The sequence below is a fragment of the Cynocephalus volans genome, chromosome 6 (assembly GCF_027409185.1).
Source record: "Cynocephalus volans isolate mCynVol1 chromosome 6, mCynVol1.pri, whole genome shotgun sequence".
Classification (NCBI taxonomy): Eukaryota; Metazoa; Chordata; class Mammalia; order Dermoptera; family Cynocephalidae; genus Cynocephalus; species Cynocephalus volans.
The window spans coordinates 81,861,894-81,877,911 of record NC_084465.1 but is presented as its reverse complement, the minus strand read 5'-3'; the positions used below and the strand labels follow the sequence as shown (position 1 = coordinate 81,877,911).

Sequence of the window (16,018 nt, the reverse complement as noted above, 5' to 3'; positions counted from 1 at the left end):
GCATTAGGTTTCAGAATTATTGTAGAACAGGAAGGTTGCGAGGGTGTAACAGAGGAGGAAAGCAGCCTCAGCTCTGGAGCCTTCCTGCTGGCGTGGGCCATGCCAAAATACACTACAGTTTACACACAGCACAAATACACACAAAGGTGCACATGCACAGTACTCAAAGGACAACTTATTCAGGATAGTTGTTAACCGTCAAAAGGTCCAGTTCAAAAGTAGAAGAAAACAAAAGAAAAGGTTCAAAGAGTTAATGCTGAAAATAACATGCTGTTGCTAGTGCACTTGGATCAGAAATCACTTTCAAGCATGTGCATATTAGTAGTGTCTATGAAGGTAATGCCATCTGGGAGAATAATCTTCTCTCCTTGATGATAATTCTACAAGCACACATACATGCACTTAAGTGCCTAGAGCAGGTTGTAATTCCAGTATTGGTGGTGAATTTCTCTCTGAACAACTATTTCTCAACAACGTCTCAGAGCAAATCTAAATATCTGGGTTGGTAAATATGGCTGAAAGGATACATTGTGGTAAAGAAACTATACATTGTGGTAAAGAATGCCATACCTACAATTATAGCCACATTCCAATAAAAGAAGTGGGAGAATATGCCAAATGGAGGTAGCAGTTAAATTGCTCACCAGAAAAATAAAGAAAACCGAGTCATTATTTTTCCTTCCCTGAAATAAAGCAGCAGCTTCTGCTTAGTTTGGAACAGTCACTGCAAAAAGGGAAGCTTGTGTTTATCCAGTTCTGTTCTTCTCAGCAGTCCAGTTCATTAGGTTTAGAGTATATTTTTCTTTTTTTTTTTTTTTTTAGTTTTCTTTTTTTTTTTTTTTACTTTGTTACATTAATTTGTGGGTACTGTAAAGCCTTCTACTTACTAGGTGGCAACTTAGAACCCTGCACTGAAGGATATAAGCAAAAGACAATCAAAATACTCACAAAATACATGCAAATTAATTTTCAAGTATTATGAAAGCTTAATAAAAAAAAAACACTAAAAATCTAGCCACTATAGCAAGATCACAAACTGCATCACTAATAATCTACATTCTCACCTATAATCTTATATATACTGTACATGATATATAAATATCCTTGAGTATATATGAACAAATTCAATAAGGGTATAAACTTCCATACATTAATCACTGCTTGAAATAAATTTCTGCATAAATTTTAATCATAGTTATTGCAAAAGATTATTTGATAATTCCAGGTGAAATGCTTAACCTTTTAAAATGCACAGGCACACAAGAAAATGTAGCCAAAGAAAGTGTTATTTATAAAAGATGCCAATAATAACAAAAATGACCATAATAAAGATAAAAACCTTTATTTTTTTCCTGAAATAATTACACTTAAAATACATTTCAATTTACCTTCCTAGAATAAGTATAACAGGCATCTTATTAAGACATCACACCATCGTCTGTGGTAAATAATGGGTCAAATAAATACAGAATCACCCCAGAAAAACTAACACCAAACCTAGTTCTTAAAACAATGCTGATTCTCTGTTTGAAACTTGACCAACCAAAAAAAGACTACTTTTTCACACCAGGCTAAATTCTAAACAAAAAAAGGATATTGTTCTCACTACAAAAATAGAATAAAAATAAAACTAGAGGTACAGCAAGACATTAATCACACTGCACCCACCCACTTGCACTAATAGTGATAGATACATTTTAATGTGGGTCTCTTTCGATACTCATTTTTCACTTGGCTTAGAGGACACTACACTCTTAGCCTTCCTCCAATCTCATCAGCTGCTGCTTCTTGGTCCCATTTGCTGGGTCCTTCACTTCTCCCTGACCTCTTAACTCTGGTGGTTCTGAGGGTTTAGTCCTTGGTCCTCTTCTCTGTCTATAGTCACTTCCTGGGTGACCTCATCCAGTCTCATGTTAATATCACTACATGTTGGCAAATTTCAAATATGTATTTCCTGGTCTGCACCTCTCTCCTGAACTCTAGACCTATATACCACCTGCCTACAAGACATATAAAAAAATAAGTCAAAGTTACCATGCCAAAAAAAGACCTCCTGATTTCCCCCCTTAAATCTGCTCCATATGTCATCTTCTTCATACTGGTTCTTGGCAACTTTACCCTTCTGGAAGCTCAGGACCCAAAGCCTGGAGTCATCTTTTACCCCTTCCCTTCTCTCACATCTACACTAAATTCATCAGGAAATCCTATGGCTGTATCTTCAAAATATCCTGATTTTTGTTGTAGTAGTTGGTAGCAATATGAATAATTATTCTCTCCACTTCCACTCCTAACAGTATAGTACAAGCCAATGACTTTCTCAACAGAATTACCATGGTTCTAAATTGTAATTCAAATTATGTGATCCACTGCTGAAAACCCTGCCATGGCTGGCCATTTGGTTCAGAGTGAAAGCCAAGACCCTCACAAGCCCCGTGTGACCAGACCTTTCTTTTCTTCTCTGACCTCACCTCCAACTACCATCTCACCACTCTGCTCCAGCCACTGTGGTCTCCCTGCTGTTCCTTAAACATTCCAGGCACCTCCCGCCCTTGTGCCTTTGGGCTTGCTATTTTCAGTAACCAGAAAACTTGTCTCTCAGGTCAATTTATATCAAAAGCCCTTACCTCCTCACACAGTTTCTCACGCATTCCCTTGTTTTAAAATTGTGACTTTCCCACCATCCCTACCCAATACTTCCCATCTGCTTAACTTTGCCTTTTTTCAATAGCACCTACTAACTTCTAACATACTATAACATTTACTTATGTATTATGTTTATTTTATTTGTCTCCTCCTCTGAGAATGTAAGCTTTAAAGAGCAGCAATTCTTGTCTGTTTTATTCATAGATACATGCCAAGTCACATAGAATAATACCTGGTACATACCATTCAATAAGTATTTATTGAATAGAATGGAATAGAATAGAATGAATGGAACAGATACAGGTTGGAAAATCACAGAACAGAATGGAATAGAATAGGATTGGATGGGATGGAATGGGACAGGATGGGATGGGAAGGGATGGGATGGGATGGGATGGAACAGAACAGAACAGCACAGGTTGTTAGGGCGACTGGCTATTCTTGGTTTTGTTATTTTCTCCACTTCCTGCTTTATATTACTGACTCTCTGCTTTAGTTTATAATCTGTTAAAAAAAAATCTGAGTACCAATAGAACAAAGAGATAGCTATAAAATGATCTGCACTTTTCAAAGAAGTCATATAATCCAAATAATAATCACAGTAAAATTAACTAAAATTGAGTTGTTAAAGGTAATGAAAATTGCCTTTAGAAAAAAGAATGCACTAGTCAGGGAGGCTAGAACCAGTAAGGACATATTCCTAAAAGAGAAAAGTTAAATATCTCAAATTACTGCCAAAAAGAGAGAGAGAGAGAGGGAGGGAGGGAGGGAGGGAGGGAGAAAGAGAGAGAAAACCCTAAAAAAAATAGAAACAAATGATTTTGGCAAGAATAAGTGAAATGCCTACACTCCCAATTTACTTCAAAATAAACTTTTCCAATGAAAAATATTGTGTGTGTGGCAAAGTATGACTTTAAAAAAAAAATCTTTTTAGTTTTAAATAATTGTGGATTCACAGCGAGTTGCAAAAGTAGTACAGAAGGTATCCTTGTTTACGCTTCACCTAGTTTTCCCCAGTGGTTGTATCTTACACAACCATAGTGCAATATCAAAACCAGAAAGTTTACACTGATACAACGTTATATAAATTGAATGATACAGTATGTGAACTTTTACAATTGGCTTTTTCTATAAGCATAATGCCCTTGAGATTCATCCAAGCTGTTGCCTGTATCGACAGTTCATTCATTTTTACTGCTGTGCAGTATTCCAGAGTATGGATGTATCACAGTTTATTTAATCATTTATCTACCAAGGAACATTATGGAAGTTTATTGTTTGGGGCTATTATAAATAAATCTGTGATGAACAACTGTGTGAAGTTTTTTGTGTGGATGGAAGTTTTAATATTTGTAGGACAATTTCCTAGAAGTACAACTGCTGGGTCACATGTTAAGTATATTTTTATATTTTTTTTAGGAAACAGCCAAATTGCTTTCCAGAATGGCAGTATCATTTTATATTGCCACCAGCAATGCATGAGTGATCCGATTTCTGTGCATCCTCATAAGCATTTGGTATGTCACTAATTTTTATTTTAGCTGGTCTAATAGGTGTATATTTAAATCCCATTTTGGCCTTAATATCGTTTACCTAATAGTTAATCATGTTTAACATCTTTTTGTGTGCTTATTTGCTATTTGTATACCCTTTTCAGTGAAATGTCTCTTAATGTTTTTGCCTATTTTCTTATTGCCTTGTTTGGTTATTTTACTGTTGAGTTTTGAGAGTTATTTATACATTCTAGATATCAGTCCCTTGTCATAAATATAGTTGCAAAAGTGTTGCTTTTTTATACAGTCAAGTTTACACCCACAAACTCATATTATATATACTTATTAAAGCAATAAATCCAAGGGCTCATTATATAATGATGCAACTACACTGAAATGCCTCATAAAAATTTGTTGTTGTTGTTGTTGTTTCTTATCCCTTAGTTTGCCATTGTCCACTCATGTTATCTCTCTAAACTTTCTCTGCTTCTTCAGAAAAATATTTAAGTTAAAAAATCAATATATGTAAATATACATTCTACATTCATTTGTGTATACTTATTCCACAGATGCATATAGTATGTATTATTATAAACCAATAACACACATACCCACAGACACACACCCCACTATAATCAGTTTTAACAGCAATAGAATGAAAGCCTCCACTCCAGGTCAATCAAAGCTTTTGACACTTGGAAGAACAGGACCAATGGATTAACTTTTAAAATATTTCTAAGGTTTAACAACAGTTTCTACTTTACTGAAAATCAAACTTATACTCTTTCTTACTCTATGTGACAAATTCCTCACATTCCTTTTGATAACTTGTTTGGTTTTTTTTTTATTTACATGAGTTTTTACAAAATTCAAACCTGTTTATTTTAGCAAACTAAGCCCATGTTTATGAGTAAGGTTCAAGTCCCTTTGTTTTCCTAAATTTCATTTGAATGTTAGGTCTTCTAGTCTTTCTATCACATTGCTTATTGTCACCAGTTGCCAAAACATCATCACTGAATGGACATTAGTCAGTGTCCATTCAGGGAAGTAGAACCCATACAAGCTAGTTCAACAGAATAAAATCAGTATAGTGTAATTAGTTGCAGAGGTATTGGAAGAGCCAAAAGAGAAAAGAGAAGAGGGTGAGAAAACCCAGAGATTTAGCAAGTGCTACCACCTCTACAATCAGACAGACAAAGAGAGTATCCTATACTGGAGTCCTGAAGCTGGGTCTGGCAGAATGGAACCAGAAACTAGTATGGCCCACGAAGTGTCACCCTAACTGGCTACAGGGCCAGGGCCATGAGAACGGGTCTGGGACCATGAAGAAAATGCAGCCATTTGGAGGAATGTGAAGCTAGTGCAAATGTTATGACCACAGAGGAAGGGGCACCCTAGAGAGAAGGGGGCACAGAGTGGGGTCAGGGATGCCAGAGTTTCTCCATCAGCCCTTCAGTCTCCACCCAGGGCCTCCCATTGGCTGAACCTAAGAAGGAAACAGTTGGCAAAGAAGCCTGGGAGATGCCAGTTGCCAGCATCAGGCCCCTGCAACACAGAGCAGAGCAGCGGAAGCACAGAGTGACCAGCACAATTGTGTATGCTCAACTGAGCAGAGGAAGGTAAGTCAGCCGATTTCACAGGCAGACTGCATTTTAACAGCTCTAGTAAAAAGGTTTAGTAGAAGTCAGAACTATTACAGAAATTTAGCTTTACTGATCATCTTGGACTATAACTTTCCATGGGGTCTGTGATTGCAAATTCTTCAGGACTGGCTACAACAATTGAGCAAGGCAAGAGGGTACACAATGGACAGACGTTTCACTGTGAATAATCTAAGGGCAGGGGGAAGACTGGCATGGGCCCTGATGATGCAGCTGTTCCCCAACTCCATCCCACTGGGGGAACTTTCTGTGAATGTTACAGTCTTTTGATGCACTACTTTCCTATACCTTTAATAGTGAAAATGCTGAAAGGATACCTGTACTCCAATGTTCGCTGCAGCACTATTTATAATAGCTAAGAGTTGGAACCAGCCGAAATGTCCATCATCAGATGAGTGGATATGGAAAATGTGGTACATCTACACAATGGAATTCTACTCTGCTATAAAAAAGAATGAAATACTACCATTTGCAACAACATGGATGGACTTAGAGAAAATTATATTAAGTGAAAAAAGTCAGGCACAGAAAGAGAAATACCACATGTTCTCACTTATTTGTGGGAGCTAAAAATAAATAAATAAAAACACAAACAAACGGGGGGCGGGCGGGAAGAAGACACAACAATCACAATTCCTTTAAGTTGTTAAGACAAGTGAACAGATTTGAAGTTGATAGGAGGGAGAGAGGAGAGGGAAGGGAGGATTCGGTAAAGGGACACAAAAATCAATCACATTGTATATAGATAAAATAAAACTAAATTTAAAAAAAGCAACAGTAAACATTCTTGCACATAAAAAATAGGGAAAATGCCACTGTACAACAGATAATATCAGCAAAACTAAAAACATGTCTATTTTTAAATGGTGATATGTTCTATAAGCTTCATTTTAGGTGTTAATGTTAAACAAAAGACTTAGAGAACGAGAAAAAAGAGAAGGCGTCAGGATGGATTAGATAGAAACAGAAGGAGAAGCTACAGGTTATTGAATACCTCCCTCTGGTGTCAGGCAATGTGCTGCGTACTTGTCATTCAGCTAACTCCTAATTGTCATGACAACTGTGAGAGTAAGAATTTGTATTCCACGTTTACAGGTAACAAAACTAAGAGTCAAAGAGGCTGAACACTTTGCTCTAAGGGTCCCTCAGTGAGGGTGGGATGCAGAGGGCTGTTTATCTCTTTCCCAAAGCTAATTTCTTGCCACAACACCAAGAATGATGCTGTCAATAAGTTTATGCTCTCAAATTACATTCTTATACTAAAAGATTCTTTTTTACTTGAAACAAAATAGAATGACTGAATCTGAGGAAAATGTCTCCTTCCAGCATCTATGTAATCATCAGGCAAGGCCATGTAGTGCTTGGCAAAAGGGACAGGAAGAAAAGCAGCCAAAAATTTAGGAGATATTCAAATTGTTCTCTCTCACATATTCCTGCAAAACAAGATCGCAGTTTCATCAGTATGCATAATATAAGTGAGAAATGAAATTTGTATTGGTAAAAGGAATTAAATGTAATCTGACTGATGAAGCAAACTTGCAAGTACTAAACTCAAGAGATTTTAGTCCAGAGACTCACAAGCCAAAGAGTAAAAAAGCCAAGCTTTATTTTTTTCCCTCTCATGTTTTACCACATATGATAGAGGGACATTTAGGGATCTAGTAGTGTATAGAGAACCAGTAGGTAGAATTTCACTATTTACCATACCATTACCTTGACATTACAGTGCACAAGTGCCCCCTTCACTAATTTACTCCACACCCACCCTTTTATTAAATTTGTTAAACTTCCTTCAGCCTCCATATGCATGTCTGTTTCGTATTTCACACTGTCCACTTGGATCGTGCATTTTTCTAGGTGCTGGGGATATAAAGTACTAATCCATGGTGTCTATTCCCAAGGAACTTAAAATCTAGCACAGCAGTTCCGAACTTTCCCCTTTGTGGTGCCCTTAGTATCTCAGTAATTCTTTTACTACACCCCCTTGACCAAAAGAAATATTGAGTTTCTTCAGTTGTCAAATCCAAACAAATTCATAATTAGTCATTCATCACTTATACAACAGGGATACATTCTTAGAAATATGTTGTTAGGAGATTTCACTGTTGTACAAATATCATACAGTGCACTTACATAAACCTACCATGGTATAGTCTACTACACATCTAGGCAATATGGTACAGCCTATGGCTCCTAGGCTACAAACTTGTACAACGTATTACTATAACAAATACCACAGGCAATTGTAACACAATGGTATTTGTGTACCTACACATAGAAAAGGTACAGTAAAAATACACTATAAAGATAAAACATGATACATCTGTACAGGGCACTTACCCTTCGTAGAGCTTGCAAGACTGCAAGTTTCTCTGGGTGAGTCGGTGAGTGAGTGGTGAGTGCATGTGAAGGCCTAGGACACTACTGTGCACTACTACACCCTGTATAAACACTGTACACTTAGGCTACACTGAATTTATTAAAAAAAATAAGTAATTGTGCTATGATGTTATCACAGCCATGACATCACTAGGCGACAGAAAATTTTCAGCTCTTTTATAATCTTATGGGACCACCATTGTATATGCAGTCCATTGTTGACTGAAAGGTCATTATTAGCACCTAACTGCATTTACCTCCTAACAACTTAGCACTTTCTGGACACTACCCAACTTCTCAAACCTTGGAATCAACTGGAAACTGCCACTCTCACCTCTTATTCCACACTGATTTTCACAAAGTACTGGATTTTTATCACAGCACCTTCCAAAATCCCAATTTTGCAAGGGTATGATATTATTAAAAGGAATGAATAGAGCTATTGCTGAAACTTTTAACTACCTTCAGCCAGTAGTTCCCATGGTCTTTGTGTGTCAATCCAAATTTTGAAATATTTTATAGCACTCTGTGGGTCCACCCTGGGGTGCCTAAGCACACAGTTTGGGAACTGTAAGTTAACAGCAGGGTTTTTCAACTTTTGCACTATTGACATTTGGGTCTGAAAAACGTTTTGTTGCAGGAGGGCTGCCCTGTGCATTGCAGGATGTTTAGTAGCATCCTGGCTTCCACCCATTCGATGCCAGTAGGACCACCCCTAGTTATGACAACCAAAAATGTCTCCACACATTGCCAACGGACTCCTAAACTGAAAGATCACCCCCCATTTGAGATTCACAGGTTTAATGGAAGAAACAGATAAGCAAATCAACATTTGCCAAGGAACAACATCCTTGCTATGATAGAGGTAGCCATTTGGCAATGACCTCCACAACATAAATCCAGTGGAAAATTCTTAATGCATTTGACCTTGATGATCACTCTCCACTTCTGGAAACACTGTCTTTTCTTGACTTCTAAAAGTACGCACCCTCTTGTTTTCTCATCTCACTAACCACCCTACTCAATCTTTTTGTTGGATTCTCTTTTTGCTTTCTAAATTGTAAAGTGGCTCAGAGTTCAGATGTCAGATGTTATTTCTTTATAGACTCCAGTCACTGCCCTGGGGGATACATCAGAACCATAACTTTAAGGACAACCTATATGCTGATAATGCCCAAATTCATATCTCTGTTCTGACCCTTCTCTTAAACATGATCCATCTCCACGTTGATGTCTGGTTGGCATCTCACACGTAACACAGCAAAAAAATCAGTAACATGTTTTCATTCCTAAACACACCCTTAAATACCACCAAAATCTGTCCAATTACTCAGGCCCCAAACCTGAAGCATTAGCCTTGAGGCTTTTCTTTCTCTCCACTCTATAACAAATCTATCAAATCTTGTTAACGCTACCTTTAAAATATCCTTCAAATCTGATAACTTCTCCCCACTTCCACTTTTGTCACCTAGATCCAGGCCACCAACATCCCTTAACTAGACCACTATGACAGCCTCTATCTAATCATACTGCTTCCACTTTGGCCTCTATAGTCCTTTCTCTACACAAGAACTAGAAGGTTGCTTATTAATGTTTCATAACATAATGTTACTCCCATGCTTAAAACTACACTGAGAATAAAATCCAAAGACCTTACAATGGCCTCCTGGACTCTCTGTGATCTGCTATCTTGATGTCCCTCTGGTCTCACTTCTCATTGCTCTTCTGTCAGCCCCAGTTTTATGAACCTGTCTTCTGTTCCTGGAATACAGTAAGAGAGTCTAGGGCTTTTACAAATGCTGTTCCATATGCCTAGAATGCTTATTCCTCAGATATCAATGTTTTTTACACAATTGTTTCTTTGAGATGCTGATCAAAATCACCTCTTATGATAAATTTATTTTTTATGTTTTTTGTTTGTTTTTGTTTTTGATTTTTTATATTCCACCTCCCCTGCAAGAATGTAGGCCCATGAGATGAGTAAATTTTGACTTTTTTGTCCAAGACTGTAATCAGCACTTAATATAGCATATGGAATTTAGAAACAGATCAATTCGTATTTACTAAATAAATGAATAGCAGAATAAATAAAGGCATGAATGAATAAATAGGTCTGCCTGTGGTTCCACAAGAGTACAGAGGGGCGAGCAGGTAAATATGAAGGGGGTGATGGTTAGGGAAAGCTTCCTGGAATAGGCAGTGCTTTAGCTTGGTCTTCAAAAGAGAAAAACAGAAAGGGAAGAAGAATACTCCAAGTAGAGGCTTGATGGCTCAAAGCTCACAAGGGTGAATCACCAATGCTTGTGCAGGAAATTCTAAGCACATCAGCAGAGTTGGGGAACTGGGTGGCGGTACTCAGCCATTTTGTGCCTCCACATCATGCAAATTCACCATTCAAATGTCCCTCAGAAAATCTTCCATGTGGTTCTCAAATGAAGATGTGTGTCCCTCTATTTATGGTTTATCAGAATCTCTTATGATGTGGGGGTTGGAAAACTTGGAAGAAAGAGAATAAGTGACGAAATAGGCAGGGTCTGCCAAAAAATAACTGTAAAAAGTGTATGTGTATGTGTGCATGCTCATGCACACCTAAAGGTTTTTATTATTATCTTGAAAGTGATGGAGCCATTTTGAACCAAGAATTACCACAGTCAGAAAATTTCCCCAAATTATTATTTTTTTGAAAATGCAATAGCTACATATTGTACAACATAAATACACCATGAACTATTTTGTCATTGGCCTATCATTGAGATTTTAGGTTGCTTCTAAGTTTGCCATTATAAATAACAGGGTAATCAACATACTTCCATTAATATTTGAGCATATTACTCCCTTAGGATAAATTTCTAGAGCTAAATTTATTCTGTGAAAGCCTATAAACATTTTAAAGCTCTCACACTGCTAGATGATTCTCCAGAAAGAATATAGCAACATACTCTCCTATCAGTAGTGTATTAGTGTCTTTTACCACACTCTTATCAATATTGAGTCTTTTAAAAATCTTTCTAAATTTAATGGCCTTAAGTAGTACATTGCTATGGATTGAACTGTATCCCCCAAAGTCGAGGTATTAGAAACCTACTTCCTGCTGTGAAGTGTTAAGAGGGTGGGAAATTCTATTATGGTAACAAAAAGGTGGGTCCTTGAAGAGGTAATTAGACCTATGGTGAGGACCATACCCTAGTGAATGGATTAATCCTTACACGGTTTAATGGTGGTCACAGGCATGGTTCTGATGGCTTTAAAAGGAGAGTGCATAAGAAGCATTCTCTCTCTTTGCTTCTGCCATTTTGCCATGTGACACCCTGCACTGCTGTACTGTCACCACCACCAAGGTCCTCACCAGAAGTGTTCCCTGGACTTTGGACTTCCCAGACTTCAAAACTTTAAGTGATAAATACTGTTTCATTATAAATTAGCTATTTTCAGGTATTTCTGTTATAAGCAATAGAAATGGGCTAAAACATACCTCATGATGCTATTTTGTATTTTCTCGATTATCAGTGATATTCAACTCTGTTTCATGCATTTACTGTCACTTGTTAATTTCCCTTTTCAAATTGTCTGCACATATCTTCTACCAAGAAGAATCTTAGAATTTTCCTGTACTGTAGGACTACTGGTAGCATTTAGCACTATTAGATTATTACAAACATTTATTAACTTAAGCATGCTGTATGCCAGAAACGATTTTAAGTGTTCTATACATAGTCGTCCATTTAATTCTCACAACAGTCATACGAAGGAGGTTTTATTAGTATGTTTATTTTACAGACAAGGAAACTGAGGTATAGAGAAGTTAGTAACTTGATCAAGTTCCACAGCTGTCAAAGAAGGGAGGTAAAGTTTGCCTCAGACAGGCTCTTAAACTTCTCTATAGGAGAAGATCTGAGGGGAAAATGAGTTTAATTTTGTATATGTTGTTTTCCATAAGCCTATAAAACATCTAAGTCAGTGGTTCTCAACAGGGGATGATTTTGTTGCCCAGGGGTATTTTGGCAATTTCTGGAGACATTTTCAGTTGTCACAACAAAGAGACGGGGGTGGTGTTACTTGCATCTTCTGAAGCAGAGGACCCTATGACAAAGAATTGGCCGGTCCAAACTGTTAGTAGCACTGAGGCTGAGAAACCCTGACTCAAACTGATATATCTATATGCTGTGTGAAACTCAGAAAACTGATCTAGGCCACAGAGAAAGATTTGGTATTAGCAATATAGAGTCATACCATAAAGGATTACATTTTCATGGATCACTGTGAACATATGCTGTTATCAAAAACTAAACTCACTGGCAGCTTGGTATCAATTTATTATTAAGCTTTTCAGAATTAAATAGACCATAAAATCTGAACACTTCAACACATAATTCATTTATAGAGGATCCTTGTTTTTCAGCAATTGTATAGAGAAATTAGAATTCCTGTTTTTGTTCTAACAAAAACATTTCAGAACAAAATCCCATACAATTAATTATTGTCTGTCACCAAAATGCTTGCAAGCAAGTGGGATCATTGCTGAGTACCACAGAACAGAATATTTTAGACAAGGTAGGCAAGTCCAACAATAGAAAGACAGAAAATTAAGGAAAGAATATATTAGGACCACAATAGCATTGTATGCAAACTGAGAAACAGTTAAACTCCTCTTAGAATCATTAGCCTATAAGCTACCTTGTAAAAGCTCTAGTGACATGGCAAAGCATACTCAGTGGTTCAAAGAGTTTCTTCAGGAAGTTAAGCACTACTTTTGCTATTCTGGAATCTTGGCTAGCATGCCATGCTGCCAAGGTCACGTTCTGCTGGCAGGCGGCAAAGTCAAAGGCACCCATCCATGCACATTAGCAAGGGGCAGGCTGCCAACTGGAGGACATGGCAAAGGCTATTTGCTTCCAGAAAAAAAAAAAAAAAAAAAAGAATGTTATGACCAGTTGTATTTTAAATCAGTTTTTCAGAAAAAGCAGGGTTTCTTGGATATTTGAAATATTGTATGCTTATTTCCAGCTGGGAAAGTTAAATAACCACCACTATAGATATAGATGTCATGTATTTAGTGGAGTGAGTGTGTGCTCTGGAGTCAGACACCTGGATTCAAATCCTGGCTCTCTCAGTTACTAGTTGTATGATCTCAGGCACATCACATGCTTGGTGACTCAGTTTTTTTAATCTCTAAAATGGGGGAAATAACAGTATCTATCTCCCAGCATTCTTGCAAAAATCATGTAGTTAACACAGGTAAAATCCTTATGATAGTGTATTACCTATGCTAAAGGCTCACTAATATTGTGTACTGTGATATAATTTTGAAACAAAAAATATTATGATGTTTAAATACCAATGTTCCTTTCTTGAAGATAAGTCTTATATCACAGAGAAGGAAGCTCTTCCCAAGTCTACGTACCTCCTTCATGAAAATTCTTTATTCATCCAATGATGTCAAAGGTCTCCTCTGATCTTATGTCATCACTATTCACTTTGTTTAAAATAGTAGTGACATTATCTTGGAATATTATGTAAATATTTCACTGCTGTTTAACTCCTCATATGTCTATGTTCTGGCTCCTCACAAGAGCTTTCTTATAGTATATGCTGGCCTATCTTGGAATAACGGCTTCATTTAACATCTAAAACATGTCAAGTTCTTGTCTACCTCCACACATAGTTGGGATTCAGTGAATACCTGTTAAGTCAAAGAATGAACATATTTAATAAGGTTTTGTCAATTTGATAATGACTGTTATATGCAAGAAAGAAGGCTCCAAGTTTATACTGTCTATAAACTTGTTTTCCTTTTGCCTTATTTATTATAAAGGTATTTTATTCTTCCCATTTCCTTTTTTTCCTTTTATTTTGCTTCATTTTTAAAATTCACATATTGTCGGTCCTTAAAAACTAAGGCCACCTTAAGTGACATTACAAGTGGCGCCATTATGGGCCTACAAGGGCGTATTAATGTGGCAGCCTAAGATGGCACCGGGAGGAAGTAGGGTGGGAATGTCTATGGGAACCTTGCCTTAGCCCTTATTGGCCAAATACGCACTTCTGCGCTCGTGAACACTGCGTGATTGCAATAGCTAGGCATTGAAACAGGATGCATGCTCTTGAAACCTTTAAGCTGATTGGAGGATGTAAAAACCTCCCTTCCCCATTTGCCTTTAAAAGCAAGTGCTTGTGTGATAATAAACCGAACTGCTTGACAGAACCCCCGCCACGTCTGAGTGTCCTTTAACAGGCTGGTTGGGGCCGGCGGCTGTGTCACCTCTCTTCATGGCTCTCTTCCTCCCTCTCCTCCCAACGGAGACCGGGGAAAGAGGAATCTGGGCAATCCGCCCACCCACCAGAAGGGACACCAAGGGAGGGACTGATAGCAAGGCAAGGGCTGTTCGGGTCAGCTGGTGGCGGACCCGACAACATAAAGGAAAATTGACCGTTTTTTTGGTGTGCAGGTCTATGCATTTTAACACATGTATAGATTCATATAACCATAATCACAATCAAGATGCAGAAAAGTCCCAGGACTCCCCCCAAAATTCCCTTATGTTCCCCCTCTCCCTACACTTGGAAATCACTGATCTGTTCTCTTCCACTGTTAAGTTTTTCTTTTTCAGTTTAAACAACAAAAAAAAATCTAACTTTTTCTTTAGGGAAAATACCAGATTTGCAAACTTTTCCCGTATGCCTTTCAGTCAGTTTCCCCCAATGTTAACATCTAATAGTCATTAGACATTTGTCAAACTAAGAAATTGACGTGGGTACAATACTATTTACTAAGTTACAGATTTTATTTGGATTTCACCAGTTTCCCACTAGCGTCCATTTTATTGTCCCCAGATCCAGTCTGGAGTCCCAGATTGCATTTACTTGTCATGTCTCCTCTAATCAGCAACAGTTCCAGTCTTTTTTTATTTCTCATGACCTTCACACTTTTTAAAGATTACTGCTCAAGTATTTTGCAGAATGTCCTTGAACCTGAGTTTGTCTGATGTGTTTTCACAATTAGACTGAAGATATGAATTTGGGGGAAAAAAGCAAAGAGGTGAAGTGCCCTTCTCATCACATCACATAACAACAGTGGATCAACATGTTATCACTGGAGATATTCACCCTAAAGAGGTTTCTGCGAGGTTTCTCCACTGTAGCATTACAATTTTCTCTTTTTTTGTATGCCACTCATTAGAAGTGAGTCACAAATTTAAAAGTATTATTATGAAAATACTATTGAAAGCATAATTTATCCACACCCCTATCATGCAAAAGTCATCACGTAAAAGGTGCTTTCCATTTACTTGTCACTGCACATGTGAGATGAGTATTAATCATCCTGATTGTACAAGGGAATTGAGGCTTATGGGAGTAAAATAGCTATTAGTAAGAGGTAAAAGTAAAACTCAAGTCCATGAATATATGGGTTCTAAAGACATGCTTTCTTCTCACCAGACTGCCCTTTCATCTACATCAAAATAAATGTTAACAAAAGTGAAGCAAAAATCTCTTGTCTCTGTTTCTAAGTATGCAACTTACATATTTTACCTTTACTCCTTAACATACTAACATACTTGAACTAGCATGCTTATTTCACAAGGCTGTGGCTGCGCTGTTTGATAATTAGCAAACTGATGGACAGGACCTGTCATTAGTGGGGATACCCAACAACACAGATAAACACCACAAAGTCTGGGAAGAGGAGGAAAGTGAGATCCCATGGGAGAATGAAAGGGAATCTGTGACCGGAAAAGAAACGTGGAGGGGGAATGCCAGAGAAGTGTACAGAAAATAATGACAGATAATTGTTAGGGAAAAAAACACTAGTTATCCTCTTCTATACAACCAACACTTTAGGGA

The 16,018-nt window shown here is 37.5% G+C and overlaps 1 protein-coding gene across 25 annotated transcripts in view; it reads right to left on the bottom strand.

The window, feature by feature from the left end:
• The window catches only part of HDAC9 (histone deacetylase 9), an 899,944-nt gene that overhangs the window by 445,504 nt on the left and 438,422 nt on the right, over positions 1-16,018 (bottom strand). The gene's annotated exons all lie outside the window — the stretch shown is intronic.